Here is a 21,267-nt window from a genome sequence, read left to right on the forward strand (position 1 = left end):
GGGCAGGCGTGGATGGGTGGTGGTTTGCAGCCTGGAGAAGAGAAGGCTGAGGGGAGACCTGACTGTGGCCTTGCAGGGCTTAATGGGAGCTGATACGAAAGATGGGGGCAGACTCGTTAGCAGGGCCTGTAATGATAGGACAATGGGGAATGGTTTAAACTGAAAGAGGAGAGATACAGCCTAGAGATAAAGAAGAAATTTTTTGTGCTGAGGATCGTGAGGCAGCAGCCCAGGTTGCCCAGAGAGGTGGTGGATGCCCCATTCCTGGAACCATCCCAGGTTGGGTTGGACGGGGCTGGGAGCAACCGGATCTGTTTGCAGATGTCTCTGCTCATGGCAGGGAGTTGTACTGGGTGACCTTGGAAGGTCCCTTCCCACCCAAACCTTTCTCTGATTCTATTCTATGGTTCTACGATCTTACAGTGGCCAAAGGGACCTGAGCCCCACGCTCCCGAGCATTAAATACAGCCACGGCACAAGCAGAGAAGTGGGCACCTGCCCTGCTTGCCCCAGCTCTAACTAATGCATTTCTCTGGGACTTCAGTGGGGTGACCAGGGGCAGAAGAGGAGCTGGGGGGGACACACAGGCAGCGGGAAGCAGCTCTGCACCCAGGACGTGCCTTTTGATGCTACAGCCTCTGATCTCAGCCAGACTATGTCCTCCCCGGCCTGGGGTTCGTTGCTGTGTCTGGGAATTTGGAGCAGGTGCTGGGGCAAATCCCATGGGCCATGCACAGCCAAGCCCTCAATGCGATGCTCCGCCACCCTGGTTTTCCATTTCCTACTGGCACAGGCATGCGAAAACTTCCCAAGGCAATTCCTGCAATGTTGGCTGGAAGAGGTGAACGATAAAATAATGGGGCAGGAGGAAAAAAAAAAAAAAAGACGGCAAAGTCCCAATATAATTTTCCTGTCTGGAAGTTCATTAGCGTCTGTTAGCTGGCTGCAGCTGCTGGATTTATTTCCATCCCACCCCGCCGAGGTGCCAGCCATGTGGTGGAGGTGTTTCAGGCACAGCGGGATGGTGGTCGGAGCCAAGGGCTTTGCAGGAGAGCTCGGGGAGTCACTGCGAGTGCAAGGCTGGGGCTGGACGGGGAGGGTCACAGCTCAGGACCAAGGTGCATCAGCAGAAGTTGAGCTTTACTTTTGCAGTAGGCATTAATTTTTCTCCCTGCTTCTCTATCCCATCCCTCTCCATGAGTAATGCAGCCTGGAGAAAGGAGGACGGAGAAGATTTCTGAGTGCTCCTTCTTGCTCTCGCCAACCCTCGTGACTTTTTGTCAGGGGTCTTAGGGGCTGGGGGGGGCAGGGTTTGCTTCAAGCTGCCCTCTCTGTAGTCACACGAAAAGCTTGGCCATCACTTGGGAAAGGTGAGGGAGAAAAACTCTGCCCTCGCGGAGAGTTCAGAGACTCACAAATGCAAATCCAGGCAGCCTCCAAAACTCCGAAAGTGAATGGAAAGCTTAGAAAAAACCAAAAAGGCCAAGCCAGAGCATAGTGGTTTGGGAGTCGTGAGTCTGAAAAGGGGCCGTGTGATGTGTTTGGGGGTGGCTCAGGACCTCCTCATGGTAGCTGGGGAGAGGGCCCAGCCTGCTCTCCACCCCAGCGGGACTGCAGAGAGCACCACCATATTTTCAGCTGTTTTCCAGCCCTGGCAATCTGTGAACGACCAGCTCTGGTAATTCAGTGGCCCAAAATACCAACAGACCTGCTGCAGGGTCCCTGCTCAGTCCCTTAAGGAGGTGGCTGGCAGCTCTGCTGAGGACTTGGAGAGCGGAGGCTCCTCCTGGGGCTGCCCGTGATCTCCCTGGCTGCCTCTGGAGCTGCTGACCCAAGGGCTAGAGAGAGAACAGGGAGCAAAATGACTTAAAAAGGAGCTCACTGATCCCTTGGTTTATTTTAGTTCCCAGCTTCCTTGTGAGCGATGCTTGGGTAGGAGGTTATGGTGTGAGCCAGGAGGTAACGGCAGGCAGAGGTTGTGTTACGCTTGTTTTGCAGTATGTGGGATGGGCACATCATGTTTTGAACAATAAATATGCACGTGGTCTTATTTTCTTCCTGGTTTTTAAGCCTCTCCCCCCCCTCCCAAACCTTGAGAGCTGGAACTGTGCTTAAAGAAAGCCAGAAATTTTTCATGTAACTGCATGATTGTAAGGATGGACCTTTTAGAAAAAAGTGAACTGTGTTGAAACTTAAGGTAAGGGTTCAACTTAACGTTGAGGCATAATGGAAGTCATTGCCACTGCAGGTGGTGCTTAGACTCCCCTGGATGGTGGCTGACCCATCAGTTTTTAACTTGTGTGTTTGATCAAGAAAGAATTAAAAGCTTATCACCCACCCATCCATCCATCCATCCATCCATCCATCTAGCCTTCCACCCGCCCATCCATCCATCCACCCATCCATCCATCCATCCATGGGTTGGCCATCATTCCCATTCTCTGGACCAAAGGCCACAGAGTTGTATGGAGCTGAGAATGACCTGGTCTTCCCCATTCTCCCCTCCTTGGCCTTTCCATGTATCACATTTCCATCCCTTGGGCTGGGAGCAGATCTGGAGCCTTTCCAGCAGCAAAGCCTGGAAGGGCCAAAGGACTCCCCGAATCTTGAATTTTTCATAGAATCATAGAATCATAGAATGTTTTGGGTTGGAAGGGACCCTTAGAGGTCATCTAGTCCAACCCCCACCTTGCAGTGAAGTCCAAAGTATGGAGGCGTGGAGGATTTTGCATGTGATCTGTGGATGTTGTTAAGTGCATGCATTACTTTTTATGATATAGCTACCTGTGGTAATTTATTTCTGCATCTGTTTACACTTCCTCTCACTAATTTGGAGGTAAGATGAAATTCAGGAGCAGCCTCAGGAGGCATCACCTGGTCAGAGATTTGCTCTGGTAAACCTGTCCTGGAGGGATTTTTTCTGGAGTTCTTCAATAGCAAATGTCACTGACTTTGGCAAAAAGAGCAATCTGGGGCCACCAAACAGTTAAGGAAGTTCTCAGCTCATTTTCTGGTGGAAAAATGAGGTCCAAGTTGAGGAACTTCAGTTCAGAAGATTTTATTTAATGTGGTACCCAGATCCATATGTGGTACCCAGACAATCTTGGTCTACTGAAAGGATGCTGCATTGATTTGTACCAGCTGAAAGTCTGGGTCTCTGTCTCTAACCGCTCCAGTTTTTGACACCTAATTTAGGATGAGAAAGAAAAAACCTAAGTGACTGGAGGAGACTGGGTTGCCTCACACTCTTGGTCATTCTCTCATGCCTGTAGAGACCCATGGTCAACTACTGGTGGTCAACTGGTGAAGAGTGAGATGGGCGCTGGATGTTGTCTCTGGTTTCATGGGAGTCAGAGGTGAAACAATCCAAGTGACGAACTCCCTCTTCCTTGAGGTGTTGCACCCCCGTATAAGTGTGAAATACGACTGCATCCTGCTCCTCTTTGGTAGGGCCCTAGTACACTCTCACGCTGCACCATGGACCATGCAGATGAGTTGGAACTTCTTAAGAGGATGAATGAATTGCAAAGCTTACTGGATGGTGATGTTGTTGTGACTTCAAAGTTTCCCAGCACTGGCTGATGCATCTGAGAATGGTTCCTCAGAGCTTCCTGAGCATCTGGAGGACTTAAGAACATAAAAATGTCCCCATTCAGTCAGAGCACCAGCTCTTCCAGCCAAGTATCCTATTTTAACCAATGGCAAGCTGCTGACGTTCAAGGATAAGTACAGCATAGGTAAACATAAGGTACCTCTACTCTCATAGCTTTTGGTGGTCAGTAAGTGATGTTGTACCTGGATCTGAAGTTGTATTTGGACCACTGTGCTTAGAGATGTTGCTCATGTCTCCTCCATGAACATATTGCCTCAGCATACTCCTGTAACTGCATTTCTTCCATCTTCTGTGGCTTGGTTAGTTATGGAGCAGGTGGACAAGAATGTTGCTTTGTTTTAAAGTCCTGGTATAAAAATAAAATAACCTCCACCCCACCAAGTGCTGCAGCATCTTCATGCTGCAGGAGGGAGGAAGGAGGAAGCCCCATTATTCTGTGAGCTCTCCAAATCCACGAGGACAGGATCTTCAGAGTGTGGATGGTATGGGAATTAGCCTCCTGTAACGATTTGGTGAGTGCCATGCAGAGTCAGCACTGCCTCTCCATGCAGCTTCTTTGGACCTGGACCTCCAAGACCTCATTTTTGCCTGTATTTTGCCAGGCTCATTTTCAATTGCTCAGTTCCTTACCTAGAAATGTGTCCCACAAAATCAGGCAGCACAGAGTAAAATCCTGGAAATACATAGGATATCATAGAATCACAGAATGGTTTGGGTGGGAAGGGACCTTCCAAGGTCACCCAGCCCAACCCCTTGCCATGAGCAGGGACATCTGCAACCGGATCTGGTTGCTCCCAGCCCTGTCCAACCCAACCTGGGATGGTTCCAGGGATGGGGCATCCACCACCTCTCTGGGCAACCTGGGCTGCTGCCTCACGATCCTCAGCACAAAAAATTTCTTCTTTATCTCTAGGCTGTATCTCTCCTCTTTCAGTTTAAACCATTCCCCATTGTCCTATCGTTACAGGCCCTGCTAACGAGTCTGCCCCCATCTTTCGTATCAGCTCCCATTAAGCCCTGCAAGGCCACAGTCAGGTCTCCCCTCAGCCTTCTCTTCTCCAGGCTGAACACCCCCACCTCTCCCAGCCCTGTCCCCACGCAGAGGGGCTCCAGCCCTCGATCATCTCCATGGCCTCCTCTGGCCCCGCTCCAGCAGGTCCCTGTCTGTCCTGGGCTGGGGACCCCCGAGCTGGATGCAATCCCCTCCTGCAATTCCCCTCTCCAGAAGAAGATTGCAACTTTACTACCGAAAGCCAAACCCGTTTCACTTGGCTCAGTGAGACCGTCCCTAAACAGCGCTTGTCATCTTGCCGTTTCTGAATGGCCGTCCCTTTCCAAGGCTGGGTTAAAACAAGACAGCCAGGAACTGCTTCAAGCTTTGTATCAGTTTTTTTCCCCTTCATATTACGCTATTTGAAAGAAAAATACCCCAAGAGTTCTAATAAAACTCCTAAAAGCTGAATTTATTATGTGGTTGTTAGAGAGCAGAAAAGGTCCAGTAAAAGGCAGTTTTCAACAGCAGAGTAACCTACCACAGCTCTTCATAGACTCTATCTGTGGTAGATGGAGCTGTTCTAAATAAAACAACATCTTGCAGGCATTTGGATTTCGTAAATGTAACTAATAATAGCAAAGCCATGCTCTTATTAATGACTTTTTTCCTCTGGGGTATCTGAAGGACTGAGGAAAACCGAAGGTAGGATGAGATCATTCCACCTAGGTACCACCAGAGAAGGTTTGACATGGTTTTTCCCGAGAGTGTTTCATTTGCAACTGCCTGGCTGCAGGCTTTTGACCTATTGTTCATGAAAATAATGACAGAGAGAAAGAAGAAGGACTTGCTGTTCATCTGTATTTAATGGAGAATGATGACATGTTTATAAAGTTGAGGGTGGTTCATGTCCTGGGAGCGCTTGGCAGAAGTTACCGTGGCTTGATGTTTTGCAAAATGGTTGCTCGAGGCGTTGGTGCTACTGGGACTTTGTCCTTCAGAAAACTGAAGAACAGCTAATGTGCAGGATTTCTGAAGGACCTGTCCCTCTCGCTGCATGAAGCGTAACTCTCTGGAATGCCAAAAAACTTCTGGCAAACATTTAGAGATGTAAGGGTAGGGGTCTTCCCATGCCTGTCAACACTTCGGTTTAAGAAAGAGAAAAAGCTTTGCAGTTGCTCTCCGTTGGAGCTGTGATTGAATCATGCCAAATAAAAAGGCAGTCCAGAAAGTTTATTAATGGAAATGCAGGGACGTCTCAGGGAGGCCTGAAATAGTTCTGAAGGCTTTTCTTTCTGCGTTAAGCCGGGACATCTGGGGGTGCATCTCCTCACAACTGGCAGAAGTGGGGGCAGATATTTGGGCGTTAGGCTGATGGTAAAGTGATCCGCATGGTTCCTCTGAATGCTGTGGAGCTCACACTGGAAGGCAGTCTCACGCTTAAACCCCAGGAAGATGCTGCTCTCCTTGATTCGTGCTCTGGCTAAGTCCTGCCCAAGTCAGTAGGAGTTTGGCTGATGAAGGACCTTCAAGTTTGGCAGGAGGCGGCTTTTGAACATTCATATGCCCCCGTGATCAAATGTGGATGGTTTTGTTGCCTCCAGTGAGGATACAAATCTGTTTTCATTCTGTGGGAGTAATAAAAGCAGAAGGAATATTAACCTTCTCGCAGCTTTTTTAATTGCTATTGGCATTTCGGAGATGGAGACTGCAGCCTGGCATCTTGCTGCAAGGTGATAAAGGGGCCAGAGCCAGAGCCTTTTGAAATTCATGGGGGAAAAAAGCTTCCACTGACTTTAGTGAGCTTGAATTAAACTCCGAAATGTTGTCCATCTGGATCCCATTTCCAAGCAGGGCGAGAAGTGGGGTGGAAGGTAAATTAACTTAATAGCAAACTGACTTGAAAATACAGCTTAATCAATGTGAAATGAGTAAAGGGAAAGCTCCATTTTTAATAAAAGGGTATAACTGAAGAGCTGAGATTGGGAGAAATAGAATTGCTGGAGCCTTCATAGGCTCCAGTTACAGAGGTCTGATGCTTTTAGGCTGTGCAGGTATTTAGTTTATGACTGAGTGTGACCTTTGAGCACCATGAAGCCCATGGTTCTATTAAAATGGCCTCTTACAGGCACTTTCAAAGTGAGCTACCATAAGTTTGGGGCATCTAACCCTAATCTCTGCTTGGGAAAGCAGAAGTCCATCCCTTGCCAAGGCCCAAGCTCATGTTCTAGTCTCTGTCTTAAGAGTTATTTTGATGTTTGTTGCACGGGGATTTTGTTTCTGGGTTTTTCCACAAAATCAGCCCAGACAAACATCAATGCAAGCTGAGATCCTGGGGGGCCTGATGGTACTTTCACACTGGGATTGCCCAGCAGGTAGATGTCCACCAAACTTCACAGCACAGAAATGCTTTCTGAAATACGAGGCCTCCAGCACTCCAGAAATGGTGGACACTGAGGTCAGTGGCCATAATTCCAAATTATGTGAGTGTATAAAGTGAAAAAAACCCAAACACTTGACTTTATTTTATACTGCTTTAAAGTAAATCAGCTTCACAGCTAATGGATCATGGGAAGTCCTTCTTGGTGGCCGACTGCATTTATGCTGGGTTTAGGTAAAGTAGGTGCAGATTTCCTTCACTTTAATCCAGCAGACAGCATAACAGTGTTTTGAACCTCATTATGGTTTGCAGAGGAGGCAAATAAAAAAAACCTAAAGAGTGAACAAGAAAGGAGTTACTTATGAAGATAACATAAGAATGCAGTGAAAAATTTAAGTGTCCCAAGCAAAAGCCAATTTTCTTCTGCAACCATCACTTGGAAAACTTTGATGCTTTTGCAATCACAGAATCCCAGAATCCCAGACTGGCAGGGGTTGGAAGCGCCCTCCAGAGCTCACCCAGTGCCACCCCCCTGCCCAAGCAGGCTCACCCAGAGCAGGGGGCACAGGACAGCGTCCAGGCGGGGGTTGAAGATCTCCAGAGGAGACACCACAGCCCCCCTCGGCAGCCTGGGCCAGGGCTCGGGCACCCTCACAGTCAACAAGTTCTTCCTGACCTTCAACTGGAACCTCTTCTGCTTCAGTTTATGCCCATTGCCCCTTGTCCTGGCGCTGGGCACCACTGGGAAGAGTCTGGCTCCGTCCTCGTGACCCCCACCCTTGAGATATTTGTAGGTGTTGATGAGATCCCCTCTCAGCCTTCTCTTCTCCAGGCTGAACAAGCCCAGCTCCCTTGGCCTTTCCTCTTAGGGGAGATGCTCCAGTCCCCTCATCATCCTTGTTACTGTCCTCTGGACTCTCTCCAGGAGTTCCTCATCTTTCTTGAGCTGGGGATCCCAGAACTGAACCCAGTGCTCCAGGTGGGGTCTCCCCAGGGCAGAGCAGAGGGGGAGGAGAACCTCCCTCGCCCTGCTGGCCACGCTCCTCTTGATGCATCCCAGGATGCCATTGGCCTTCTTGGCACCCAGGGCACCCTGCTGGCTCATGGTCAGCTTGTCGTCCCGCAGGACTCCCAGGTCCCTCTCAGCAGAGCTGCTTCCCAGCAGGTCAGCTCCAGCCTGTACTGGTGCTTGGGGTCCAACCTCCCCAGGTGCAGCACCCGACAGTTGCCCATGTTGAACTTCATCAGGTTCCTCTGCACCCAAATCTCCGGCCTGTCCCTTCCCACCCAAACCATTCTATGATTCTGTGAGTTTGGCTCCAGCCTGCTGCTTGCAGTAGGTGTTATAGACAATCTATGTATTTCCCAGAGTGAATTTTAGATGGTCTTTGGGTAAAGACTAATTCTAAAGATGGTATTCATTGTTCTCTCAGGCTCCATGACTGTCATTTCAAATCAGCTGATTTCCCCAAACACCTCACACCTTCTTCCACAGAAGTCATTCTGTCCTGGGGAGGCACATTTCCCAACACACCTCCCTACAGAAGAAAAATTTCAGTCTGGTTCAACACATGGCAATACAAAGAGGTCGGTGACTTGTCCTTCCCTCTCCCCCCATGGCGTGCCAAACAGGGCCCAAGAGTCCTGGCTTTTAAGCGTCTGCGTCAAGATTCTCCCCTTCCTGTTATAACATCTTTAAAGAAGCTCTAGATAATAAATAAAACAAATCCCAAGTCCTCCATGCAGGCATGCACATACGCACACATACTCTCCGTTGCCAGCCAAAAAGAGCCAGCTCCGCTAATGTCATAACTGCTAATTTATGCAAAGTGCCTTGTTTTGCCATCGAAGGCTTTTCATTCTTGACTGGAGTCCAAGCAAAATCCCATTAGGTCCTAAAAATTAATTTAAGGCACATTCCCCCAGTTGTTTACAATTACCCTCCACGCTAATTCAAGCAGCATGCCGATCCCCTCCTGCTGGCTTTAATTTATTTATTTCAGCCTAATTTCCCGCCTCCCCACAGCCACTTTGTGTATACTGGAAGAGCAGAAGATTCCAGAGCTAGCTGCGTTGCAATGGACAGGAACTTGGGTTCCCCAAAGAGCTGCAAGGCGCTGTGGGATGCGGCTCCTGAGCCCTTTGCTGTTGATTAACCTTTGCACAATGAGAAGACAAGAGGTGAGGAAGTCCTGGAGTAAGTCCTTGGTTCCCTTTGGACCTGGGTACAATGGAAGCATAAGGCACAGAGTCCCCTTCCATGTCTAAATAATCTCCCTCTGTGCTTCTGACCCCCTGACTCAGCGTCGGGTCCAGGAGGTAGCAGCGGGAAGGGGCTGGTTTGCAAGACAAGTGTGTGGTGAGAAGAGGTGAAGGGACCTGATAAGCTTGGAGGCATAGCTTGGAGGGTCAGAGAGGGTGAGGTGGGAAGGAGATGACGTCTTTGTTGTCATCCTTGTTGAGTCTCAGGGGTGGTGCGGAGTGAAAAGCTGCCAAGCAACCTGGTCCAGTTGAAGACATCCCCGCTCATTGCAAGGGCGTTGGTCTAGATGATCTCTAAAGGTCCCTTCCAACCCAAACCGTTCTATGATCCTATGATTCAGTGGATAAAGTCTTGGCCTGGGTGCCAGCCAGTGACCCCAGCCACTGGGGTACAGATCTACTGACATGCTGAGATGTCTGCAGTGAGGACATGGGTGGAACACACCCAATCTCCAGCTTTACAAGAAAACCTCCATCTCACCGGTAGCTTTGCAGCACTGCTTGGGTCCTGCTAGAGCTTGACCCCTCATTAGTGACTTCTAATGAGGAACAGGACCCTCCCAGTGGCATTTGTCAGCCCGAGCAGCCCCATTCCCTTGGCATCACCAGGGTACCTAACACACCTCCTTGGCTCTGCGCAGCTCACCTGCCTCATAAAAACATTTTCATGAGAAACCACAGCAGGGAGACACAGTCTGGATCAGGGTCTGTTTTCTGAGGGGTGCTGGGGATGGAGGTTCAGTTCATGTCTGCACTGGAACTTCTACCTTCCTTGTGGAGCTAAAGCACCAGTTTGTGAGCTACTGGGGCAGCTGGAAATGTTCTTTCATGTGGTACGCTGTCTTGTCCCTGGTGTAACCTTCTCTGCATTGCTCAGGTGAAGCCACTCCAACAGGAGATGCTGTGCCTCTGCCCTGCCTTGCTCCTGGTGACACTTGGCTGTGGGCATCCATCCAGCTCTGTAGAAGACCAAGGCTCAGTGTTTCATTGTCCCTCTTGGTCAGCCAGCTGCTACCTTTGGAAGGTCTCTATGCCCCCAAATCACTGCAGCTTTTTTCTCACATGAATTTAAGCAGAGATGAGTTTTTAGGTCTTCCTTTTGCCCGCTGAACGTTGTAGCTGCTCAGCTGTGGAGTTATCCACTGCTACTCCAGCCCAGTCCATCCCAAATGCTTTTCTGCACAATCAAACCCAAAGCTTTCTAAGAACAGCTTCACCAGCAGAGCAGGGGACTACTTTTCACTCCAGAGAGCCCTAAAAATTGATGTGTAGTGGGTGAGAGGTCTTGGTCAATAACAAGGTTCATGGAGATGTTAAGTGCCACTGGTAGAGATCAAGCTGGACCACCTGGGTCCTTGTCTGGTGTCTATTGCTCATCTGTTGTAAGGTTTTTACAAGTGGTGACTTTGCTGTGGTTTGCATTTTCAGCCAAAATAGCATCCCACACGGTGGGGGGTACCCAGACCAATATTTTGGGTATCTATTTAGCTCTCTCCTCAAGGAAATCTCTTATTTTTCTGCTCAAGTCTTCCTTCCTGCCACTGTCACCCCAATAAACACATGGCTAGAATATCTTTTCTTTCCAGCCCCAAATCCTCCTTGCTGCTCCAGTCTTCATGATCCTCTCCTTACCTCTATCAGGTCTTTCTTTCTGCTCCATGCCAGCCAAAACCCAGGGTGTCCTGGATTTCCTGCTCTCAGTGGCACATGTTCAGTGGTAGAGTGGGTCCCCTGAGAAGTGCCTTGAGGCTTGAGATAGTTGGGGTGGGGGACAGTGGCTGCTGCACCAGAAAGGCATAGGTCTCCTGTAGGGGCTGTGTCATACCTGCCAGCCACCCCTGCAGAAATGTCTTCAACTCCCTATGGCCTAAGTTTAGCACAGAAATTTGAGCCAGAGATGTGGGCCATGACTCAGATGCCCACACATAGACACTCCGTGCCATTTCAGATGCTTGAGAGTATCTAGGACTTACAGACTGTGTGGTGACCCAGGACCCAGGACCTCTGGAGAACCCCTGGCCTCTGGATGGTGCTTGGAAGCCAGCTGGGATAGAATTGGAGAATAATTTAGATGGAAAGGGACTTCTTCAGGTCATCTAATCCAACCCCAGTTATCCTCAGACATCTCAAATGGTGCCAGGCACTTTCAGAGGCTTCTCTCCCTGCCTCCCGAGTGGTGTCCCCCAATGCTCGTTAGTCTGCCTGTTGTTCTGCTCAGCGTCATGACCACCATGAGCTCCTCACCCGCAGCTCGCTGTCATTGTCAGTGGAGAGCTCAGCAGCCTCCTGCAGAGGATGCCCAGAGGGCCTGATCCAGCTCTTGTGCCTACTGGTTTTTATTTGGGGAAGGGTTGGACCATGCTTTGCCAGGTGTGAGCCCCAGCATCCCTCCACCTTCCCTGTTGGCCACCCGAGGTGGTGGCTCCTCCTCTCTCTGGCTCGTCTACAGCAGCTCTTGGTCTCCAGCTGGAGCCATCAATTTGACTTGAGACTCACGCCGGGCCTCTGATGTCTGGGCTCTCCAAGGAATGCCAGTGAATCCATTTCAATGGGACAATTTATCTTGCTCCAACTCCCTTTTGACTACGGTTGGCCGTGCAGCGTGGAAGTGTCATTCCCGCTGGCTCGGCGATGCGCCCGCTGAGCCGGCAGCAGGGCCGTGGAGGGTTGGTTGGTGCTAACAGCGGGGAGCTGCCACTGAACGGGCTGTTCCCTGCCTGGCCTCGCTTTCCAGCAGCAAGTGCCCCCGCGGAGCGACCCAGCCAGGAGCCAGCCCTTTGAAGTCTGTAAAGGCTGGCTTTTCAGCAGCAAGGCTTGAACTAATTTGTCTGCGAGGCTCTCTAGACACATCATCTCACCCGCCGAGATAAGTCATAATAATTTAAACACCTACAACTGTCCTGTTTTTTTTTTTTTTTTCCCTCCCAAAACATTGCACTGCTTTCTTAGGAGAAGGTAGTGCGTTGCACAAAGAAGTTTTAATTAAACTGAAGCGCACATAATCTGTTACTTGTGTTTTAATTGAGTTTCCACTGATGGAAGCCAAGAGTATTTGGCAAAACGGGGCCTGGATCTGCCTTGCGCATCTTCAGATACGAGAGACTTCCCAGTATGGGGCAGTAAGCCCTTGAAACCTTGCAATCACAGAACCATAGAACTGTTTAGGTTGAAGAAGACCTTGAAGATCATCAGGTCCAACCATTAAGTTGGACAAGTCCAAAGTCCTTCCCAATCAATGGGAAGAGGAGGGGGAAAGGCTTATCTGAGATCCCTGTTTCCTCTTGAGACATCTTTCTCCATCGAGAAACTCTCAGCCACTTTACAGCCCAAGTCTGGTGAGGCTTAGGTCTTATTTTACAAATCTGTGCAGTCTGCTGAAAATGTCACCAGCCCTGCCAGTGTGCAGGTGCGTGCACGGGGATGCCAGGTGGGGCAGCTCATGGCCCCTGGGTTCCTCAGCATCTGTCCAGTCTTGTCCCAGGGGATTTTTGCAGAACCCCTGGGAATTTCAGCAGCCTGGGCTGCACTGTGTGGCGTGGCGATGGGCGCGTTGACGGGCATGGCACCACACGTAGGGCAGGGTGGCAGCCACCATGAAGTGCTGGGGCGGGTGGGATGCTCAGGGGTGGGTGGGATGCTCAGGGGTGGCCACGCTGTGCGGGGCTGTGGGTGCTGCAGCGGGCTGTACGTGCCGTGTCGGGTTGTGCACAACGTGCCGGGGCTGTGCTCGACACACCAGGTGGCGCGTGATGCGGCGGAGCCGTGAGTGATGCAATGAGCTCTCTGCCATGCCACTGACCCGTATGGGATGTACCGAGCTGTGCGTGATTGTCCTGGTTTCAGCTGGGATGGAGTGAATTTTCTTCCCAGGAGCTGGCATAGCGCTGTGGTTTGGAGTTAGTGTGAGAACAATGTTGGTAACTCGCTGATGGTTTAACTGCTGCTAAGTTGTGCTTACACCAGTCAAGGACTCTTCAGCTTCCCCTGCTCTTCCAGGGGCACAAGAAGGTGGGAGGGGGCATGGCCAGGACAGCTGACCCCAACTGGCCCCAGGGCTACTCCAGACCATGTTGTGTCATGCTCAGTATAGAAACTGGGGGAAGAAGGAGGAAGGGGAGGATGTTGGGAGTGGTGGCGTGTGTCTGCCCAAGTCACCCTTACGTGTGATGGAGCCCGGCTGTCCTGGGGATGGCTGAGCACCCGCCTGCCAATGGGAAGCAGGGAATGAATCCCTTACTTTGCTTTGCTTGCACGCACGGCTTTTGCTGTACCTGTTAATCTGTCTTTCTATCAACCCATGAATTTTCTCAGTTTTGCTCTTTGGATTCTGTCCCCCATCCCACCCAGGGGGACTGAGGAGCAGCTGCGTGGGGCTTAGTTACCAGCCAGGGTTAAACCACGGCAGCGATGCAGCAGATCGTGTGGGATGCACCGGGCTGCGCCCAACGTGCCGGGATGCACTGAGCTGTGTGTGATATACCCAGCTGCGAGTAATGCAGCGGGCTGGATGGGATGCACTGGGCTGTGCACGATGCCCTGGGCTATGCTCCATGTCCTGGGCTGAGTTTGATGCCCCAGGCTGTGTGCGAAGTCCCGGGTCATGTCCAATGGGCTGTGCTATTTGTAATGTGCATGATGCACCGAGCTGGGTGCGAAGTGCTGGGCTGGAGGCTTTGCACCAGTGGGTGCACGTTGCACCTCAACACTGAGTGGGAGCAGGAGCCTCTCAATGCTGTCCAAATGTACTTGGGGCCACTGTATCCTTGGGTGTCCTGCCCCGTCACAGGATGTGGCCTGGCAAGTGACTGTGTGGAAAGCCTCCCGCCACAAAAACGGGTGTGATGTGACCAAAATTCAGCCTTTCTCGCCCCCGTCATGTATGGTTTGCCCTTTTATATGACAAGAGATGCTAGCATATTGGTTACAAAGTGGGTACATTTTCTGCTACCCAGTGGAAGCTATGGCTCTACTCCCTGGCTCCTTTCTGAGTACGTCTGGCCCCACCGGGGGTAGGTGACCCACACTTGCCAAAATGATTAAAATAACCTGGCAGTGTCCTGACTTTGTTGCCAGATGGTTAAAATGAAGAGCAAGACGGGGATCCTCTTCCTCTCCCCTTGCCATCCCTTGTACCAGGGCAGGAGAAGGAAGTGGAAGGGGTCCTGAGGTGCAGAAGAGGGGAAGAAAGTCCATGAGCAGCACAAGGGGGGAATGAAGCCGGAACACCTCTGGTTTTCTCATATGAAATGAAACCAAGACCCACTCCTCCAGCCAGCACCTCTGCGCTGTGTTCCCAACGAGCCCTTTTTCTTCTTTCCTCTTCTGTTGCAAAATTTGCTCCTTGAATCCTTTTCTTTTGTGCAATGTGAAGGTATGGTATGACACTTCCCCGGTGGAAGGCACGTGGGCTGTTGAGCTGATTTTATTTGTTTCCTATTTTTTTCTACCTGACTTTAATGATTCCAGTTCCAAGAAACACCCATGCTCTCCCCATCAGCCTTTTGGATAACCCTCCTTAATTGGGGTGGCAACACCGAGGTTCCTATCATAGAATCATAGAATCATAGAATCATAGAATGTTTTGGGTGGGAAGGGACCCCTCAAGGTCACCCAGCCCAACCCCCCTGCAGGAGCAGGGACACCTTGAACCACATCAGGTTGCTCACAGCCCCGGCCAACCTGGCCTGGAATGGTCCCAGGGATGGGGCCTCCACCCCCTCTCGGGGCAACCCCTGACAGGGTTTCACCACCCTCACTGCAAAGAATTTCTTCCTTAGATCCAGTCTAACCCTCCCCTAGGCTGAACACCCCCAACTCTCCCAGCCTGGCCTCACAGCAGAGGGGCTCCAGCCCTCAGATCAATATGAGTGCATTAGAAATGACCTTCAGTGAACACACATTCGCCAAATGTAGAGTGCTTAGGAGGAGCGCGATGCCATTGCTTACAGTGGTGTAAAGCACTATATAAAGAAAATTCCAAGTGCCCTTGAATTTTTCTTGTAGTCAGCTGGGAATTATATTTTCATGCTGCTCATCGACTTGAGAACATAGCGAGCTGGTTACAGAAGCTTATGTAACGGTGGATTTTGGGGAGGAGAGCAGTATTTTAGGGTGAGTATTCTGCCCATTCTTTCTTCTGGGCTTTATCTGGACTCAGAAGTTTCAGCCATTCTTCACCCTGGTGAACGCTTTGGCAGGAGGAGACTGACTTAATTTCTTTTTATTATTAATACAATGCAATGGCAGAATTCTACCAACACGGGGCAAACTGTGGAGTCCTCCCTTTGAAATTCATTCCTTGTAGATTCCCACAGCATCTCTCAGGCACGCAGAGATCTCTTAAACAATTAAGAGCCATGCCCCGTATTCAAGATCTTGTCTGCCGAGGAGAGGCTGACCTAACGAAGTAACTGAAGTTCTTGTTCCGCTTCTGTCATTTTAATTAACAACAGTGGAAATAATCTTAATGAATGCAGCTATTAATCTTTGCTACCTGGCCCCAGGCTCTTTGCTATTAATCAAGTCCATATTCATCGTTAGTTACCGTTGCCAGTGCGGCAGACTAAGACAACTTGTTGTTCTCCTTTTCCCTAGGATTAGAGGTCATTGGTGTCAAGTCCTACAAACCCTTAAGCAAACGTCTCAAATCCTATCTGCAAACCCATCCTCATTGGGAAAATGTCTCAGACCGTCACTCCTCTGAAAGCTCACACCCTTCTCTTCCTCTCCACCCTAGAGGTTTCCATTGCTGATTGGTGTCCACTTCTTCCCCCTCCTAGGGCCAACCTTTTGGGACAACCTTTTGGGACAACCTTCTTGTATTCTCTCCCAGCATCCATATGAAGTTCCAGAGACTCAGGTGGGCACCCCAGGTCTTGGAGATGTTCTCACAGATCGCTGGGACATGGCGAGAGGGGCCAGGAACATCAGCAGCCCCTGATCTTTTTGCTCCTCTGTGGGAAGGAAGCTTGTGGAGAAGCCAAGACAATCTACGCCTTGTCTAAGGCTGCAAGACCACAAAGGTCTTTATTATTGATATAAAACCTTGTACTTCAAAATGGAAATTTCCATGGCATGCTTGTTCTTTATAAGGGAGATTTTTTTTTTTAAGCTGGCTATTTTTTTTTTTGTTTGCTTTTTTCTCAGCTGGCTGAAAGCAAAAGAAACAAACGGAAACTTGTATTTCTGATCTTCTTTTCAGCCATCCAAGGAAAAAGAAAAGCCCAGAGAACAGTCAGTCTGATCCATTGACTCACGCATGGTTTTTACAATCAATTTCTCTGATAAAATTCAGAAGCAAGAAATTCAATGAAAATTAAAGCACTTTCCCTTTTTTCACTTCAGTTTTTTATGGGAACAAAAGCCAGTCAGCCAGACTTTCTGCTTAGCAAATATTCCAGACTCAAAGCCTCCTCTCTTATTATAGAGCATCTGGTTGGAGCTGTAGGGACAGCTGAGGAGACAGTAGGGGAGGGAAAGCAATCTTTTAAAAAGTCTGATATAAATAATAATCTTTTGGCTTTCCCATGCTTAGGAACAGCGGTAAGATTCACAGGCCTTGGTGTGTCAGAAATGATGCTGGTACAGAGAAGAAATGGGGCTTGAAGGACCTCCTGCCTTTAATATGTTCCTTCAGAGTTTCTGTGTTCAATCATTCCTGGGATTGGGGTTTCATTTGAACCCTCTGCACAATGAAGCCTCTAAACAGTGATTATGCAAGGCCAGAAAATGGAAGAGTTCACCTACTGATGTGCTTCTAACTTGGAAATTAGACCCACTCCGTCACACTTCACCCACCTAGGTATGAGCGATGAACACCAGTCTACTGAAGACTGGATACATCTAGAAATGCATTCACAATGTCCCAGCAACAAAAGGAAGCGAAATTACCCATGTCCCCATGCAGAAATCCTGCAGCTACTCCACTGTCGGTGTTGTCTCCCTACTGAATGGGGGCTCCTGGTCAGGGTCTCAGCTCCAACGTGTAAAAGCCCTCTGTGTCATTGGTGTGAGATAACTCTCCCTCCACAAACTATCAGAGCAACTGCAACAGTCCACCAGCATCAAGGAGTGGAAAGGCTGAGTGGCAGAGTGTGATGGGGACCCTAATAATCTCCATCCTCTCCTCTCCTCTCCTCTCCTCTCCTCTCCTCTCCTCTCCTCTCCTCTCCTCCTTTCTCCTCCTTTGGATCATCCTGAGAGGCCTTGGTCCGCAGCTCTGTAAGCACTGGAAGTGGGGCAGATTGTGTGGGGTCATCCAGCATCCCAGTATGGGGATGGGGTGTGTCATGTTCCCACCACATCGGCCTTCAGGCTCCAAAGACTTTTCTTTTTACCTCACCTGGCTTTCCCCTTGGCCTCCACCAGCTCTGCATTGATTGTCCCCAGATGGTTGCCACCACAAGCCCCTCTTGCCACCAGCCTGCGCCACCCCATGCTAAGTCATCCAGCTCCAACTCAGTAACAAACACCATGTTTGTCGTTTCTCATTAGCTGCGGGACAACTCAATTTACAGTCAATTGAATTGTATAATTAACTGATTAGGAGGTGCAGTAATTTAAGTAGATCCAGATAAAGGGTTTATGAAGAATTAGCACCTTAAGGGGGGCAAAAGGCTGCACTTCTGTGCTTCCATGCTTGCAGCTGCCTTGAAATGCCGGTGTTTGCGTCAGTCTGCTTGCTATTGGGGATCAAACCAGCAAATGCAGTGAACACAAGGGGCTTCTCCCCATTCTCCTGGTACCCGAGCCCTCCTCTGCTGCGGAACCATGGCCACCATCGGGGTGGAGCAGGGCTGTCTGTGGCAGAGCACAGGGACAGGCCACCTTGAAGGTGGGGGAGTGCTTGGAGAGGCACATCATGTCTAATTTGAATGGCAGGGAGAACAGAAGGGCAGGATGTAAGGGAAACTCTTGGTTTCTTCTCCCTTGTTGTTGGTCTCTGCTCCCAGGGAAGGGGCGATGGGACGAGGGGCAGCGGCCTCAAGTTGTGCCAGGGCAGGGTGAGGTTGGCCATGGGGAACAATTCCTTCCCCTTGGGGCTGTCAGGGGCTGGAAGGGGCTGCCCAGGGAAGGGGTCGAGTCCCCAGCCCTGGGGGGATTTAACAGCCGGGCAGAGGCGGTGCTGAGGGCCAGGGTTTGGGGGTGGGATGGCAGGGGTAGGGGAACGGTTGGGCTTGATGATCCTAAAGGTCATTTCCAACCTAAACGATTCTATGATTCTGTGATTCTAACTCCACCAAATGCTAGTGCATCCTATGCCAAAAGTAGAAGAAACCTCGGGAAATGCTAGGACTGGACTTGGTCCCTTCTCTTCCCCTCTTGCTCCTAAGCCATGGCCTTGTAAGGTTTCTCCTGCTCAGCAGGAGCAGTAAAAGGGGCAGAGAAGGGAGAAATCCTCATGCCCCAAATCAAACCAGGCTTGCAAACTTGTACTCAAAAGCTGGCCTGGCCATAGGCGCATCTGATCCCTGTGTCCGGGTCTCTGACCACGCTGCCTTCCCGGCTGCCCTGGAGATTTTGGCTGCAGGAGGAAAAGAGCTTGGCTGGCAGCTGAGTGAAAATATTTCATGTGAGTAAATGAATTTAGCCAGCAAGCTGTAGAGGGCTGTCTCCACACGCCGACTGAGCGACTGGCTGCACTAAGCAAAGCTGGACTTAGTCCCAGGAATTCATCAGGGTAAAATAACGAAGGCTGGGGCCACGATCAGCAGCTGGGGTTTTATGATCACGGAGTAATAAAATTTGAGGCATTAATATGCAGGTGAAACATTAGCACTAAATATTGGAGTATGCTTTAAAAGCAGCCAAGAAAGATGTGCCGAGGCTCAGACGTTACTGATGAGCTGCCTGGGAGAAGGCAAGGTCAGTTCCCATGGCTCGTGCTAGTCTGGGGATGAGATGATTGAAGTACTTGGGGCTGGCCTTGGGGAAAAAAAAATCCATGGCTATAACAAGGTGAAATTTATTAGAAGAATTGATTTGTCTAGGAGGAAAATTAATTTTTTTTATAGTGATAAAGGCTGCGTAACACGAGCCCATGTGCTCCTGTTAGACGACTCCATGCTCATCAAGGCCACCAGTGAAACCAGCCATCAGCCATTGCCCCGTGTGTAATTGTGGTGGGCTGAGATGGAGAGAAACGACTCCAGTTTGAGTTTCCCTTCTCTATGGAAGGAGATTTTTTCCTTTCCCATGGTTCTCTCCTGGAGAGACAAATCCCAACACAAGGTGAGTCTTGTTGGTTTGCACCCACGCAAAGTGTAAAGAGGAAATAAATGGCCGAAGTGAAGAAAAGCAGGTTGTATTTTGGTATATATTTCAGCTGTGGTATTTCCAGGCTCAGGAGACAAAACCCATGAGCCTGGAACTACAAATATTAAATACATTTAGTAAATAATTGCTGAAGGGATTTTTTTTTTAATTTTCATTTTGGCATTAGTGTCTTTTGGACACATCTCGCTTGTTTAGCAACTGTGACAGCTGATAGTGTTTGCTGTAGGTCCACACCTGAGGTTTCCACCACTAGGAATAAAGTCCCCGGTGCTGACAGCATCGTCCCATCCTTGCTCTTCACGTGTTTGGGCTTTGGTCCCAAAGTGCTGGGTGAGCAGATTCCCACGCCTTTCAAAGCGACAAAAGTGATGGGAAAGCAACCTCTTCCATGGCAACCAGTTTGGTAAAGCTCCAGAATACCTTCAGGTGGTGAGGGGAGTGAGGACAGAGGCAAAGCTTCAGATAAATGCAGTAAAGAGAGAGGCAAATATCGGGTCCCCCTACTTGCAATGCTGAGGGAATTAGTGGAAAATCTGATATCAGCCGTTTGCATTTGCTGTTGCAAAGACGTTATTAGGATGTCCATGCAGCCCCTTGTCCAGTGACTCAGGTGCAGGCATGGTCCAGCTAGTCCAGGCCTTGCAGAGCTTCAAACAGCCTTCGCATGAGCCATTGGCTCTGAACAACGTTGGTATCAATGAGGAGAAATAACGACTGGCCATCTAAGATGAAAGTCAGCTGCTTTCAGTGAAAGATTGAACTTCACTCTGAGGAGGTTAGCTACAGAAAGCCGAGCAAGCATCAAACGCCCAGCTAAAGGGAAGGGTGAGAATCACAGAGTCATAAAATCGTTTGGGTTGGCAAAGCCCTTTAAGCTCCCCCAGCCCAACCGTTCCCCTACCCCTGCCATCCCACCCCCAAACCCTGGCCCTCAGCACCGCCTCTGCCCGGCTGTTAAATCCCCCCAGGGCTGGGGACTCGACCCCTTCCCTGGGCAGCCCCTTCCAGCCCCTGACAGCCCCAAGGGGAAGGAATTGTTCCCCATGCCCAACCTCACCCTGCCCTGGCACAACTTGAGGCCGCTGCCCCTCGTCCCATCGCCCCTTCCCTGGGAGCAGAGCCCGACCCCCCCAGCTCCCCCCTCCTCTCAGGCAGTTGTAGGGGGCGATAAGTTTAGAACTGCAGGGATTTTTCCTTTTATTTTTTGATCTGGTGAAGCTTTCTGTATTTCTTTTTTTGTCCAAATTTATTTTTTGCAGGAAGAAGGGGAGATAAAGGGGATTCTCTTTCATATTTTCTGGCCTGGGAAAGGATCTGTCCTTTGGAGAACTGCATTTTTGCAGATCCTTCTCTATGGCAGAGCCATCCGCCCCCAGACAGTCTGCCCTGTGCACGGCAAAGCCTGCCAAAAACACCCAAAAAAGGATGAAAAAGACTTCAGAAAACCAGAATAACCAATATCACCAGATCCCAACATTTCTCACAACCATAAGTAGGGGATAAAATGGGCAGACCTTGGGTGCACCAAACATGCCAGCTTTGGCAACAGGGATGAATCCACCCTTAGATTTAAGGCAGGGACACACTGGGATATGGCAATTCTTTCATCCTCTCAGCTCATTTTTTAATAAATAAAAATAATCTCTGCTTAGATTATCTGTTAAATCAATTCTGGTTATCGGCTCTCTGCAGACGGAGCTGATTTGGTTGCAGAGGGAGAATGGGATGGACTGGAGGTAAGCTGGG

Source organism: Egretta garzetta, unplaced genomic scaffold, assembly GCF_000687185.1.
Source record: "Egretta garzetta isolate BGI_Z169 unplaced genomic scaffold, ASM68718v1 scaffold275, whole genome shotgun sequence".
In the NCBI taxonomy this organism is placed as follows: domain Eukaryota; kingdom Metazoa; phylum Chordata; class Aves; order Pelecaniformes; family Ardeidae; genus Egretta; species Egretta garzetta.